The 14,396-nt window shown below is 38.5% G+C and overlaps 1 protein-coding gene across 1 annotated transcript in view; it reads left to right on the forward strand.

The window, feature by feature from the left end:
* The window catches only part of TMEM230 (transmembrane protein 230), a 768,807-nt gene extending 754,736 nt beyond the window's left edge, over positions 1-14,071 (forward strand). The window contains exon 4 of the mRNA XM_049779422.1: positions 14,058-14,071. The gene's annotated coding sequence lies outside the window, so the exon portion shown is untranslated. The remainder of the gene's footprint in view (positions 1-14,057) is intronic.
* Positions 14,072-14,396: the final 325 nt, after the last annotated feature.

Here is a 14,396-nt window from a genome sequence, read left to right on the forward strand (position 1 = left end):
AAGAAGCTCCAAACATAGTTGGGTGTGCCACCTCGAAAGCAAACAAAAACAAAATGCTGCTATAAGAATTGGGCTAATAGCAAGTTACACTAACACACACACACACACACACACACACACACACACACACATTGTTGGGTCTTCTTTTCTGTAGAATATAAATTCATACAATGTCCATGCCTTAATTTATAATTTTCCAACTGTTAATTTGGATGTGTACATTCTCCCTGAATCGATTCCTTTCTAAACCAAAGGAACTTTATTTTCAGGATCTTTCACGAGTAGTCTCCTGACTTACTTATAACTTTATGGGGTTTGCTCTCATTTCAGAAACATAGAAGGAACACACTGAATCTCTTAGACTCTTCCTATTGAGCTACAGCTCTGTGCAGAAATATCAGCCAGCTTTGATGCATGAATATCCCCCCTTCTTTCTGTTAAAACAAAACAAAAAAATAAAAAAGGTTGCTTAGTCACATACAACAGCTGTCTATAACTTCTCACTATTCTATAGGTCAGATGGGCAGTTAGGCTAATCCAGGCTTGTATGCATCTGCTCACACAAACGGCCATCATAGACTAGGAATCGTTTTTCTGCTCCTGACTGGGCTCTCTCACCTCCTGGAATCTGATTCTAAATGCCTAGGCTTATTGACCTGTGGTAGCAAGCTTCAGATCTTCAGAATACAGTGACAAAATATTTTTTGAGACTTAAACTAAAACTGGAGCACTATGACTTCCATTGCATTCTACTCACCAAAGCAAGTCAGAATGTCAGCCTAAATTCAAGGTGAAGAAAGAAAACAGCAGTTACTGCTGAGATGAATTGACAAGCTATATTTGCAGAGGATATGGTAGATAACTGGGGTCATTTCTGCAGACAACTTATTTTAATTTAGGATCTTTTAATATTTAGAATGCTTCTGGAGACATTTTGCTGGAGAGCTTTGTCGTTTTACCAAAGTCTACTGTGGTCTGTCTCTCACAGTCTTTACCTAGTTTGCTGGCAACAAGTCTAAAATTGACAAGCTAGAAGATCTTGGGTTGGCCTTTCTCCTTCCCTCCCTTTTTCCCTCCCTTCCTTCCTTCTCTCTCTCCTCCCATCCCTCCTTCTCTCCCTTCCTTCCATCCTTCCCTTCCTCCTTCCTTCCTTCCTCTCTTCCTTCCCTCCCTCCTTCCTTCTCTTTCTCTCTCTTTCCTCTTTCTTTATCTTTCTTTTTTGCTTGCTTTCTTGCTTTTTTCCTATAAGTAGATGTCAAGGTCCAGGTTTGGAGAGGAGTTTCTACTTTGACTCTCCTGCAGCTTTTTCAACCTGATATGAGAGAATTCTGAACTCTGGACTATTGTTATTTCCCTGCCATCAGAAAGGTTTAAAGTGTTTTTGGATTTTTTTTTGTACCATGACTCCTCAAGACTGAGGAGGACAATAATTCCTGGGCTGATACTCCCAAGGTAATTAAACTATTATTCTATATGATTGTAACTAACTGTAACTTAGCTACCATTATCTCTCCAGTTACTAGCAAAATGGGCGCTCAGATGTATTTTAACTAATAGACAAGTTTAGCCAGAAATTCATCCTCCAATTTTGTTTTCCCTCTTAACGGTGACACGTTGACAAACACTGAAAGCAAAAGTATTCCATTTAGCCCACTGGAAAGAAAAAGGCATACCTTGCCTTTGCAAAGCTTTCTTTGCCAGAAAACCCTGTGTAGGAGTTTTATACAAAGCAATAAATAACAATTTACACCCACCCTCCACAGGCACATTTCACATTATTGGCTAAATATAAATGAGTAACTGCAGTCTTCTTTGGGGAAGCCCACGCTGCATATCTATACCTTCTCCAGATGGGATTGGCTCTGTAGTCCTCCTGTCCCCTTCTCCCCCAGCAGTACCAAGGTCCTCAGGAGGACTGGTTCTATCAATTGCCAGTATACTCTCATCTTATCTCATCCTGAATTGGCATCAGTACTTAACACAGAGGGTTCTGACTCAAAGGAGCTCTAGGAGTGTTTCAAATTCCAAGTCCCAAGAAACGAAGCTGAACATAAAATCAGCATTTCTCACAATCCTTCTACACAAATGAAGGAAAAACTCTTCAGAATTTGGTGCTTTTCCTTTCCCATCACCCCCTGAAAATGACCTCCTTTGCAACGTAAACTTCGGATTTTGAGATTTCTCTTTAGGGGCTTTTGGCATGTGGGCAGAGCACCTTGTGCATCTCTTTAACACATAATCTGGCACATGACCCTCTAAATGTGGTATGTGGGTCTCTTTGAACAGATTCTGCCGTCCTCTGAACAGAAAACATGCCCCACTTACTTTGTTGTAGAGTTTGAATGTTCAGAGTTTAGCATATATAGACCTTCTGTAAACATGTTCTATATAAATAAATGAATACTCTGATGTTTTTAAATCCATCATATTATATATTTATCATAGTGTGTTTACAAATAAAATCATTATCCCTATTACATATAAGAAAACCCTGAGATCCAAGACAATAAATCATTTGTGCATTTTAACCCAGTAGTTAGAAGAATCTGGATTTAAATTCTATGGAATTCAACTTCAAAATCTATTCCTCCTCACATCCTTCAAGAAATAGACAAGCTAATTAAACATCTTGTGACCCCCAAATTACATCCACTTGAGTTAGTCATCTTCTCAAAGCATTGTTTTCTTTTGGGGTCACCTTAGCATCTATTGGGAAAGACTTAAAGAAAGTCTGAGAGTGAAGAAGATGAAAAAATAAATAGATGAGTATGAAGCAGAACAACATTCTCTCACTTCTTAAAAGATAATTTTAGAAGAAAAGTCTTAATGGAACCAGAGAATTGTTGGAAATCCTATAACCAGTTATTTAATGCTTTTCAATAGTCATTTGAAGCAATTCTTCTAGAGAAATGAAAGTACTCTCCTGAGTAAATGTGGAATCAAAACTAATTTTAAATGCTTTCTTTGAACCATAAATTCCATATACTATAGATGTATGTATATATAAATATGAAATAAAATACAAGGATTCCTCCAATCTAAAACCATTTAGCTTGCATACTTACTACTTATTCTACATCATTGCTACCTCCATTAAAATTTTTTACTAAAACACAACTACAGACATGTTTATAATCATAGTGCTTAAACAAAGACACTATTATAAAAAAAGAAATTAAAAATAAATCTTCAGTCCATTTTCCTTTTTTATTCTCTTCTTTCTCTTATTCTTCTTCCTCCTCTCTTCCTCCTCCACTTCTACTTCTTCCTCTTTTTCTTTCTCCTCTTCATTTTTTCTTTCTCTTCTTCCTCCTTCCTCTTTCCTTGTCTTCTTTTGCTTCACTTCTTTCTCCTTTCCTTTCTCTTCCTCTTCTTCCTCCTTTTCTTCTTCCTCTTCTTCCTCCTCCACTTTTTTCTTCCTCTTCTTCCTTTTTTCTTTTTATTCTTCTTCCCCTTCTTCTCACACTTCTTCCAACTCTTCTTAATATTCTCTTCCTGAGCCACTGGGATTCCAATGATTCCTATGTTGTTTCTGTTGAGTTTATCAAAGACTTCTATTTTCATCTGTTCATTTTTTGAGTTGTTTATTCATTGTCTGATCATTTGCTTTAAGGTTCTTTTCCAATCTCTTCTGCTGTGTGGAGTTGTTCTGCATCTCATCCTCTGGCTCACTGATCCCGTCCTCAGCTGCTGTTACTCCCTTGGAAAGGCTTTCCATTGAGGTTTTCATTTCGTCTACTAAGTTTTTCAGATCTGTTGTTTGAGTTTTGAGTTTTCTGAGTTTTATCATTGTGGTCTGTTCAGCTCGATCTATGCTGACTTTGATTTCTTTGAGCATCCTCCATATTAATACTCTAAACTTATCCGAGAGGCTTTTCAGGTCATCTTCAATCTCTATGCGTGGTGCTGTCATGCATTATTTCCCCATTGCTACATTTGTATAGTGGCTTTTACTATGTACTGTGCTGGGGTTCATAAGATGCGCACGGCTGCAGAGTGAAGCAGAGCAGCTGCGCTTCTTTGACGACAACTTAATGGGTGGGGCTCTTACTGGGTTTGGGGCCTGGAGGTTATGTTCGATGGCCTCTTCTTGGCTGTCTTGGGCAGAAAAGCAGACAGGGAGCAAGGCAGCAGTCTTTTATAATGGCTCTCCTGTGCCCAATCACATAGCAGAGATCAGCACCCACCTTATTGGGTGGAGCCCTTACCAGGTTTGGACCCTGGAGATTATGTTTTATGGCGTCTTCTTGGCTGTCTTGGGTAGAAAAACCCATTAAAATATTTTTAACTTGAAATATCCCATTTTTAAAAGCACAGTTTAACCCACATGACTAGTTAATCCTTTTGAATCTTATCTTTGCAGGTTTCATTACTTTGTTTGCAAATTAAAACCACAGTAGCATGAGTCAAATTTTTGAGCTATAGCAAGACCAAATAGAGACAAAGCAAATTCCTGACACTGATCTGCCATTTCTTCCTCCCACATATATTTGTAATTAATCATAGCACTGAACTTGAACAAAGCCTCAGAACCATTTTTAACACATCATTCTAGTATCTACCAATCTGATGGAAAATCATACAGACAAATGGGGGTTTTACTGGTATAATATATAGTTGGAAACTGGGATCTAAAGGAGTATTTCTTTATATGTATTCAATTTGTATGCCTGCCACCACTGTAAAAGAACATCTCTTGACTAGTTCAAGAATAAAACTACAGGTTCAAGAATAACATTTAGAAGAGCCTAAAATTATCCTGAAGCTTCGAGCCAAACCCCAATCAAGCCAGATTGCAAATCAACTCAGCCAATAAATGTATGATAAAAAATACAATTGTTGCATAACTGACAGACTATGCAAGTGGTTTTAAATAATAGTATTGGTCCAATAACTGACTGATACAATGAAGAAAAGACATTTGGTAAAAGTCAACACTGGTCTCTGAGTTAAAGCATACTTCAAGATTGTCATATAGTACCTAAAATTGGTTGTCAATATAGGAAAATATTTTATCATAGAAATAAGTAAGTAAAAATTATAGAAAAAAACCTTACGAAAAAATTCACATTGAATGGGAAAAAAATAATAAAGTCACATAAAAGTTAGGAACAATACAAAAATGCCATCCATCAAAAGTATTTTGCAACAGCATCTGAATAGATTCAACATGTGCCTGTTTTTTCTGTATGAACAAAAATCAAATAGAAATTTTTTAAAGTATAATTGTTTAAATACTATTTTGTTAGTAATTAAAAAAGAAGACCAAAACTATTGCCTAGTAATAACTAAAAGAAAACCTAAAGAGTTTTTTTAATTTAATAAGGGAGCCAGAGAGATAGTAAAGTGTTTATTAAATATAAAATATAATGTACAGAGAGTCCACCTGTTGGGTGAGGCTGCCCCCAGCACAGCACAACACCTCTAGCCCCTTCTGCAGGCAGGTCTGGAGATGCAGGATAACAGCAGAGAAATACTTCACAAGCAGTCAGTTAGTTTCATCCGGGTCAGCTTGCTTTTTCCCTCACGGTTTTCTCTACCATAAGCCTCTGCACCATGTCTGCCTATCTTATGTCTTCTCTCAGGAGCTCTGTCTGTCTCTCTTGCTGCCGCTCCATTGCCTCCCCCAGGCACTTTTTTATTCTATTATTTAAAATAGTCCATCCATACCAGGTGTGGATTGGTCAGGCCATCCAGGTGGGATTAACACCTCAAAAGGAAGCTTAGGTAAGGGCATTAAGGGAAGGGATACCTTATATTTCCCACCTTCTTTGTCATACAAGACAAAACAAAACAAATGAGAAAAATTACAAAACTTTTGTTTTCCGGTTCTCCACCAGAGACAGGAATTCCATATCATTGACAGAAGGGATATCTTACAAGTGAGTAGGGCACTTACCTTTTATGCTGCTAACCCTGGTATGATTCCAGACACTAAACATGGTTCTCTGTTTACAGGAGTTATTTCTTAACATAGAGTAGTAGTCTGAATAGTTCAGAGGTGTATGGAAAGGGAAGGGAAAGGGAAAGGGAAGGGAAGGGAAGGGAAGGGAAGGGAAGGGAAGGGAAGAAAAAAGGAAAGGAAAGGAACGAAAAGGAAAGAGGAAAGGAATGGAAAAGAAAAAGGAAAGGAAAGAAAAAAGGAACAGAAAGGAAAAAGGGATGAAAAGGAAAAAACGGAAAGGAAAAAGAAAAGGAAAGAAAAAAAAGGAAAATGGAAAGGACAGGGAAAAGGAAATGAAATGGAAAGGAAAGGAAAGGAAAGGAAAGGAAAGGAAAAGAAAGGAAAGGAAAGGAAAGGAAAGGGAAGGGAAGGGAAGGGAAGGGAAGGAAAGAAAAAAGGAAAGGAAAGGAAAGGAAAGGAAAGGAAAGGAAAGGAAAGGAAAAGGAAAGGAAAGGAAAGGAAAGGAAAATGGAAAGGGAAGGAAGGGAAAGGAAAGGAAAATGGAAAGGGAAGGGAAAGGGAAGGGAAGGGGAAGGGAAAGGGGAAGGGAAGGGAAGGGAAGGGAAGGCATAATTTATAAAAAAAAGATCTACATAAATGGAGACATGCACGCCCATACACAAACACACTTCTGCAGCTCAGAAGCCTGTACATCTTTTAAGGCCTATAGAAGAGTAAAGACTGAAGAACAATAATATTGATGGGAGTTCTTTCTACTTTCACTCTCAATCAAAGACTTAATAGATTAATCCTTTTAAAGAACCTAAAAAGTTGATTCTAAAATCCATGTGAAAGGGAAAAACTATAAATAATCAATTCCTCTATTGGGACAGAAAAACATATTTTTAAAGTTCTAATTATAATGTTATAGTAAAATGGAAGACAAAATCCGGACACTCAGATACAACTGTGCTTGCAGTATTCATTCTCTGCAGATTGCTCATTAAAAGAAATTCGCAAGGAAGTACTTCTGGAAGAAAGAAATTGATCCCAGGTGGAAAGCCTAAGATGTAAGAAGAAATTGAGGCCAAAGAGGATCAAAATTACAGATATACAAAATTACAAATATAAACTGGAGGTTATTTGTAAAGCAACAATATAAATTCTCATAATATATATTATATATTTGTTATATTAACAACCAATGTGTATGGCAACAAGAATACCTCACTAAGTTCTGGATACAGATTACAAATAAGTAAGGCAGTAGGTTTCTTTTTTTTTTTTTTTTTTTTTTTTTTGTGGTTTTGGGTCACACCCAGCAGTGCTCAGGGGTTATTCCTGGCTCCATGCTCAGAAATTGCTCCTGGCAGGCACCGGGGACCATATGGGACTCCGGGATTCGAACTGATGACCTTTTGCATGAAAGGCAAGCGCTTTACCTCCATGCTATCTCTCCGGCCCCGGCAGTAGGTTTCAATTAAAGTCCTCAAAGATTGCTTCTCGGTGCCGGAGAGATAGCATGGGGTAAGGCGTTTGCCGTGCATGCAGAAGGGCGGTGGTTCGAATCCCGGCATCCCATATGGTTCCCTAAGCCTGCCAGGAGTGATTTCTGAGCGTAGAGCCAGGACTAACACCTGAGCGTTGCCTGGTGTGAGCCTAAAAAAATTTTTTTTTAAATTGCTTCTCAGAGGGAGGTAAATATCTTGGGATTTTCTTGAGTTAAATATGTATATTAAAGGGTCTGTAAGAAGAGCCAGAGACATAGCTCAGGACCACAGTACTTGTTTGCATGTTCAAAGCAAGGCACTTACCCCGATTCAATTTCCAGCATCACCTGATCACCTGATCACTAAATCAGGAGTGAGTGACAGAAAGACCAATCAACTCTTTTGAGATGGTTTCCAAATAAACAAGAAAAGTGTATAGCAAGAACAAAATAATAGTCTATCAATTAAAAACTAGTGCTTTCACTTTCTGGTCAGTTTCATTTGTTTGATGCTGTCATCCCTATAGGAACACACCAATTTAAAAGAATGGTTAAACAAGAGCTTATTAATTCTTCTGGCATTGTATTGATGACTATTAGAGTTACAAGAATTTTCACAAATGCACCTACCACTGTACTTTTTATTTCATTTTATAAGTGTTCTTCTCTTCCTTTTACTTTTTAATATTTTCAATAGCTTTGCTTCCACTTATCTGGAAATAAATTTATTATGTCAACTCTGTGAAGCATTTTATTAAGTAAAGTTAAAAAAAAGAAGAGGAGGAGAAAGCAGAGAAAGTAGAAAAAATGAGGAGGAAAATAAAAGGAAGAGGAGAGAAAAAAGGAGGAGATGGAGGAGAAAGATAAAGAAGAGGAGTAGGAGGAGAAGAGAAAAGAAATATAAAAGATTTTGATTTTGTTTGGGGTCATATAAAACAGTTCTCAGTGCTTGTTTCTGACTATGGCAAGTTAGGGGAGGATTATACTTTATCTACCTCATGCAAGGCAAGTATCTTGCCACTGTAATATCACTCTGGCCCCTAAAAGACATATTTTTAAAAAGGAAGACAGGATTTTTTTTCTAATACCACCAAAAATTGACAGGACAGAGATAGAAATTGCTACAAATAGTTGCAAACAGCAACTAAATCAGTTATGTAGTTTTATTAATACTGATTACTATGTACTTCAAGTCAGCACAGCTTGTGAAAAACAGGTGTCTTGTGTGCTGTTGCAGGGTTTGTTTCAGCAAAAAGAACAAAAAGTCAAAACCCTGTAAATCAGATGAGAGAGAGAGAGAGAGAGAAAGAGAGAGAGAGAACAGAAATTAAGATATTTGCTTTGCACGTGGCTGATTTCATTTTGATCTCCAACACTGTGTGTTCCCCTGAGCGTGTGTGGGAGCAAAATGCAAAAATAGGCTAAGAGTAGGCCCCCATGGCAAACACTAGGTGAGGCTCCAAAACCAAAATACAAATGAAAACCAGATTTTCAGTAATACATGGAGTGACCCTCTCAAATAGCTGCAGACTGGGAAGGAAGGCTGTGGGGCTTACTCTCTTGCCCATCTTGAAATGAATGATTCCATGTCAACTCAGACTCACCCTAGAACACCCCACCTCAAACTTACACCCCACATTCAGGGAAGCCTATGACACACTCCCAAAAGTACCTCATCCTAGGAAAAAATAATTCATATGTCATGGAAGGCTAGGCCCCAGAGTTCATAAATTGAGGTGCTGAGTTCTCATCTCCTGTGTTGGAGAAATATAACTCTGGTAGACTAGTTTTGGGGAGTGGGAGAGTTGAGGTGCTTGGGCTGACTCCTGAATCTGTCCAGTGGTGCTCCAGACAGATTCCTGGGATTTACTCCTCGTAGAACTCAGGGAAGCAATGTTTAGAGAGATTTCTACATGCCTTGAACATGTTCCTAATGGAAACAACAATTATCCACGTGGCTATCCATATCAAACCTTGGTATGGTTTTGACACTTAGCACACGTATACCATTCCAAGTCTTACTTCAAAATAAGTCGTCTGCATTCAAGCATAATAGGCTTTGCTTTCAGGGAACCCCTGCAAAGCAGCAGCAGCAGGAAGGGCTGCTTTAGGAAATGTTCCTGAGGAAGAAGAGCAGCCTGGGAAGCCGCATTGAGGCTAAAGTGGTCAGAACATACACCCGGATCAAGCCCTGGGGAACAGACATCAGGCAGCTGCAGAAACAGTTGGAAGTCAGAGGATGTTTGGGAAAAAGAGCCAGGCAGGATAAACCTCATAAAGGGAGGAACATAAAGAGTGCAGGGGCATGGCCCATCTGTCATCCCAGACACTGGGATGAAATCCCTACCCTCACTCTCACCAGCATCAATCCCACTTTGTGTCCCAGCCAAAGCTCAGTAAGGCAAAGCCTTATTCCCCCCCCCCCCAATATGTTTTGAATTGTTGACAAAACTAATGGGAATTTCTTGGTGGCCAAAATAAATGAACAGGGTCTCCTCAACGTGGAAAGGCCAGTCCCCTCCCCCCCATTCTCTGGTGTTCTCAGGAGGCAGTATCCATGCAAGCAAAGTCTTGGACAGAGAGACCCAAATCCAGGCCCATCTGGGGATGACCTCCCAGCTTGGTGACCTCACCATACTCCCTGACCCTTTGCTAAACACAGTTTCCCAGATGGAGAGTGGGAATGAGATGCTAAAGGCCTCTCCCTCAGGGCTGTGTGGAAGCCCAGGACACTGAACGATCAAGACAGAGTGATCTGGGGGTTCCTCAGTTGATAGACTAGGTTTTTTTCTGTTGGAAAAATGAGGATGTTTCCTGTATGTTAGTCATTGTGGGACATGCAAGAGGCCCAAGGCACTCAACCATGTCATGTGTTGACTCTTCTTCACCTGGCCTCTTACCTTCCAACTTGCTTTCTCCAACCTGGCCCTTTGGCACCATCCCCAAAGGTATCATTCTCTCTTATCTCCGTCATCTTCTCTCCACGGATGACTTTTGCCTCTTAACTTCCAGTTTTCTTCATCTGGGGAAATGTCCCGTTGGAACTTTCCTTTGACTTTTTCTCCAGTGTTGCCAACCAAACCATGTGTTCATCTCTTGACATCTTGGAAATAGGTAGCAGTCTGAAACCCTAAAGGTTTCTTTTGTAGTTGTTCTACTTTGGGGTAGTCAGAAGGCTACTGAGACAGAAAACTTAAGCATAGACTTGTCTGTCTTCTAGCCTGACCCACTTTGCAAACACTGGTTGAATTGTATTGGCATACATACTCTCAGTTGCAGCCCCCTCTTCTGGACTAGGATTCATAAATATGAGCACTATATAAATTGTCTGATAATCTTATCAAAATGTAGTCACTGACACAGGATGTCTAGGGTAGAACCAGTGACTCTACATTTCTAACTAGTTAGGAATGTAACTAGTTACACATCACAATATTTTGTAAATGAGTCTGGATAACATAATAGCAGAAGGCTCAACCATTCAAGGTTGACAAGAACAGGCCTGCCCATCTGGAAAGCAGATGCTGGCCAGTCTTGGAGCAAGACCATTGAGAAAACCCTAGGTCAAGCCCAGCAGACTCACTGCTATTAAAAACATTTTTCCCAGAGCCAGACAGATTGTACAGTAGGGAAGGTGTTTGCCTTGCACATAGCCAACTTGAGTTCAATCCCCAGTATCACATATAGTCCCACAAGCTTTGACAGAAGTAAACCTTGATTTTGATCAGGTGTGGCCTTTATAAAACAGAACCAAAAAATTTTATAAGATTCTTCTCCTTTGTTGGTTTCAGCAGAGAGTTTGGAAAAGCCAATTTTAGTGACCATAAGGACTATTTTGACCATTAAAATGCCAACAAAACATTGTATAGAGGGAGAGGAAGGAAAGTCAAGATTATCATAATTATCTCTTTCTCCTTCCTGAGACATCAACAATTTGAAAATTAAGACTATTAGAAAAGTAAGACAATTAGAGAATTCAAAAGTGGTTTATTACAGCCCCAGAAATCACTCTTCTCACTTATAAAGGCCACCTTGTTACACATCACAATATTTTGTAAATGAGTCTGGATAGCATAATAGCAGAAGGCTCAACCATTCAAGGTTGACAAGAACAGGCCTGCCCATCTGGATAGTCAGTGAGAAGAGGTGAACTGGTGAGCAGGACAGACTTTTTCCCATAAGGAAAATCAGAATTATTGAAGTGAGTATGTCCATTTGGTATTTCCCAAATTTAGCAACTCACATCATTCTGCTCTAAAAAATGAGATAATAGAGGGACAGAGAAAAACCGGATGTGTATCAAAGTTAGGGAACCACTTTAAGTGGGACAGACACATCAGTGATAGATATCACCCCTCCTTAGTGATCTTTGTGTTTTTATTTCATGACATATTAGGTTTCATCATCAAACTTGTCGTCAAGGGGCCAGAGCAATGGCGCTAGAGGTAAGGTGCCTGAGGAGTAACCCTGAGTGTTAAATGGGTGTTGCCCAAAAACAAAAAAAAAAACCTGTAGTCAAGAGAAGAGGACTCTCAGTCCCATCTTCGTTAAGACTCCAACAATTCCATTCTTTATCGGTGACATTGTCTTGGGAATACCAGTTGACAATTTCACCTTTCTTTCAGATTAATATATTCAGGGAATATATTAATTAATCCCCAGAGTTATCTTAAACACAAGGCCAAAATTAAGCCCCTTGCCTAATTATTTCCCAAATTATATACAGCTATGTTGTCCACATAACTAACAAGATTTTTTTCATTCCTCTTTTCTTCAATCATTCATTCAGTGATAGATTGATGCCATCTCAGCAGATGTAAAACCACAGCACAGTATTTATTTAGTAATTTCTTTATTTTATTTTATTTTTTTTTGTTTGTTTGTTTTTTTGGGTCACATCCGGCATCACTCAGGGGTTACTCCTGGCTCTATGCTCAGAAATAGCTCCTGGCAAGCTTGGGGGACCATATGTGACGCTGGGATTTGAACCGATGACCTTCTGCATGAAAGGCAAACGCCTTACCTTCATGCTATCTCGCCGGCCTATAATTTCTTTATTTAAGCACAATAGTTACAAACATATTTGTAATTGAATTTCAGCCATAAAATACACACACACCTTTCACCAGTGCCACCACCATTGTCCCTCGATTTCCTACCCGCCCCTTCCTGTCTTCAAAATAAGCATTGTATTCTCTATCATTGTCATGGAGCAGTTAGCGTAGTTATTTTCTTTTTTTTGTTCTTGTTTTTGGGTCACCCCTGGCAACGCCTTACCTCCATGCTATCTCTCCAGCCCCATGTAGTTATTTTCTATCTGCAATTACCACTCTTTGTGATAAGCTTGTTATGGGCTGATCCTTCCAGCCCTCATCTCCATTGTATCTGGTTATTAACATACTGTCTTTTATTTTTCTTAAACCCCATATATGAGTGAGACTATTCTGTGTTTATCTCCTTCTGACTTATTTCACTCAACATAATAGTTTCTAAATCCATCTATGTATAAGCAAATTCATGACTTTATTTCTTCTAACCGCTGCATAGTATTTTATTGTAAAGATGTACCACAGATTCTTTAGCCACTCATGTGTTGTTGGGCATCTGGGTTGTTTCCAGATTCTGGCTAATTGAAATAGTGCTGCTATGAACATAGGAGTACAGAGGACATTATTGTATTGTATTGTATTGTATTTATTGTATTGTATTGTATACTCCTAAGGTATATCCTTAGAAGTGGTATTGCTGGATATATAAGAGCTTAATGTCCAGTTTTTTAAAGAAATATCCATATTATTTTTAAAAAAAAGGCCAGACTAGACAGTATTCCCACCAGCAGTGAATGAGATTTTCTTTCTCCCCACATCCACGCCAGCAGTGGTTATTCTTTGTAATGTGTGCCAGTCTCTGTGGCATGAGATGATATCTCATTGTTATTTTGATTTGCATCTCCAGATGATTAGTGATGTGGAGCATTTTCACATGTGCCTTTTGGCCATCTGTATTTTTTCTTTGAGGAAATGTTCATTTCTTCTCCCATTTTTTTTGATGGGGTTCGGTTTATCTTCTTGTTAAGTTCTGTTCAGTATCTTGTATATCTTAGATATTAGCCCCTTTTCTGATGAATGTTGCATGAACAGTTTATCCCATTCTGTGGGTGACCTATTTACCCCAGCAACTGTTTCCTTCAAATTGTAGATGCTTCTCAGTTTAATGTAATAACATTTGTTTATTTCTGCTTCCAAATGTTTGGATAGGGAAGTTTCATTCTTGAAGATGCCATTAGTTTCAATGTCATGGAGTGTTTTACCTATGTTTTATTCTATAGATCTTATAGTTTCGGGTCTGATATCAAGGTCCTTAATCATTTTGATTTGACCTTTGCGCATGGTGTTAGATAAAGGTTCGAATTTACTTTTTTGTATGTGGCTGACCAGTTTTCTCAAAACCACTTGTTGAATAGGCTTTCCTTGCTCCATTTTACATTTCTTGCCCCTTTATAAAAAATAAATTGATTGTATGTCTGAAGGCCATTTTCAGACTATTCAAGTCTGTTCCATTAGTCTGAGGATATGACTTTATTCCAGTACCACACTGTTTTAATGATTATTGCTTTATAATACAATTTAAAGTTGAGGAAAGTGATACCTACCTTCTTCTTTTTCCTAGGGGTTGCTTTAGCTATTTGTAGGTGTTTATTATTCCAGATGAATTTCAGGAGTGTTTGATACACCTCTTTGAAGAATGTCATGGGTATCCTTAGGGATATTGCATATAAATCTACATAATGTTTTGGGAGTATTGCCATTTCTTTAATGTTAATACTACCAATCCAGAAGCAGGATAAAAGTGTTCTCTTTTATTTTTTGAGGCAATGTTTATGGTTTTCTTTGTATAGGTAAATTCTCCAGTTAAGTTGACTCTAAGGTGTTTGAATTTCTGTGGTATTATTGTGAATGGGATTGTTTTTTTAATGTCTAGTCCTTCTCTATCATTATTGCTATATAAGAAGGCCATTGATTT

Source organism: Suncus etruscus, chromosome 9, assembly GCF_024139225.1.
Source record: "Suncus etruscus isolate mSunEtr1 chromosome 9, mSunEtr1.pri.cur, whole genome shotgun sequence".
Lineage (NCBI taxonomy): Eukaryota > Metazoa > Chordata > Mammalia > Eulipotyphla > Soricidae > Suncus > Suncus etruscus.